The sequence below is a fragment of the Lipotes vexillifer genome, unplaced genomic scaffold, assembly GCF_000442215.2.
Source record: "Lipotes vexillifer unplaced genomic scaffold, Lipotes_vexillifer_v1.1 scaffold1432, whole genome shotgun sequence".
NCBI lineage: Eukaryota > Metazoa > Chordata > Mammalia > Artiodactyla > Lipotidae > Lipotes > Lipotes vexillifer.
In genome coordinates, this window is record NW_006795398.1 from 509,763 (window position 1) to 511,921 (window position 2,159).

Sequence of the window (2,159 nt, forward strand, 5' to 3'; positions counted from 1 at the left end):
TTATTGGTGATTTACTATGCTTTATTTGTACACTGCTTATTCTATCTTTTGTCTACCTTTTAAATTAGGCATTAATCTGTTCCTTACTGCTCAATTAGAAAGAAATATCACAATGTGCATATTAACTGTGTTATATACATTGCAAATATATTTCCCAGTTCTCTTACTTTCTAGCGAGGTTTCTGTTTGACTTTCATTAAGTCATATTTCTCAATTTTGTCCTTTATGGTTTCTGACCATAAACTTCTTTCTCATGTGAATATTTTATAAATTGTCACCTATATTGTCTTCAAGTACAATGAAGCCTTTTAACATTTTAAGGTTTAATCCATATAAAATTAATTCTGGTGAGCAATATGAGTCAGGGGCCCAGCTTTCCCCTCTTCCCACCAAATGCTACCACTTGTCCCAACACTTTTTATTAAATAACACAGTCCTTCCTCCACTGACTTGAGATGCCATTGGGACCCCATTCCTTCTCAACGTCCTTGGTGCAACTGCTTTAACCCACTGCTCCTTCACCCCACATTCCTTCACTGAACAGCATCCTCTACCCTTGTGGCTTTAACCATCACTTATAACTGATGACTTCTAAATACGTATTTCCAGGTATCTTCCCAGTTACTCTTTAACCATCTACTGGACAATTCCTTGCTTATCTGCACAAATCCACTCAAATGAGGTCCTTCAGGAATGACAAAATATACAATTTTTTAATTTGTTTATTATTTATTTTATTTTATCCAGCAGGTTCTCATTAGTTACCCATTTTATACATATTCGTGTATACATGTCAATCCCAATCTCCCAATTCATCACACCACCAAACCCCCACCCCCACCATTTCCCCCCCTGGTGTTCATATGTTTGTTCTGTGTCTCAATTTCTGCCCTGCAAACTGGTTCATCTGTGCCATTTTTCTAGGTTCCACATATATGCGTTAATATATGATATTTATTTTCCTCTTTCTGACTTACTTCACTCAGTATGACAGTCTCTAGATCCAGCCACGTCTCTACAAATGACCCAATTTCGTTCCTTTTTATGGCTGAGTAATATTCCATTGTATATATGTAGCACATCTTCTTTATCCATTCATCCTTTGATGGGCATTTAGGTTGCTTCCATGTCCTGGCTATTGTAAATAGTGCTGCAATGAACATTGGGTGCATGTGTCTTTTTGAATTATGGTTTTCTCTGGGTACATGTCCAGGAGTGGGATTACAGGATCATATGGTAATTCTATTTTTAGTTTTTTAAGGAAACTGCATACTGTTCTCCACAGTGGCTGTATCAATTTACATTCCCACCAGCAGTGCAAGAGGGTTCCCTGTTCTCCACACCCTCTCCAGCATTTGTTGTTTGGAGATTTTCTGATGATGCCCATTCTTCCTGGTGTGAAGTGATATCTCATTGTAGTTTTGATTTGCATTTCTCTAATAATTAGTGATGTTGAGCAGCTTTCCATGTGCTTCTTGGCCATCTGTATGTCCTCTTTGGAGAAATGTCTATTTAGGTCTTCTGCCCATTTTTGGATTGGGTTGTTTGTTTTTTTGTTATTGAGCTGCATGAGCTGCTTGTAAATTTTGGATATTAATCCTTTGTCAGTTTCTTCATTTGCAAATATTTTCTCCCATTCTGAGGGTTGTCTTTTTGTCTTGTATAGGCTTTCCTCTGCTGTGGAAAAAACTTTGAAGTGTCATTAGGTCCCATTTGTTTACTTTTGTTTTTAGTTCCATTACTCTAGAAGGTGGATCAAAAAAAGATCTCGCTGTGATTTATGTCAGAGTGTTCTTCCTATGTTTTCCTCTAAGAGTTTTACAGTGTCCGGTCTTACATTTAGGTCTGTAATCCACTTTGAGTATATTTTTGTTTATGCTGTTAGGGAGTGTTCTAATTTCATTCTTTTACATGTAGCTCTCCAGTTTTCCCAGCACCACTTATTGAAGAGACTGTCTTTTCTCCATTGTATATCCTTGCCTCCTTTGTCATAGATTAGTTGACCAGAGGTGCGTGGGTTTATCTCTGGGCTTTCTATCCTGTTCCATTTATCTATATTTCTGTTTTTGTGCCAGTACCATATTGTCTCGATTACTGTAGCTTTGTAGTATAGTCTGAAGTCAGGGAGTCTGATTCCTCCAGCTCCGTTTTTTTCCCTC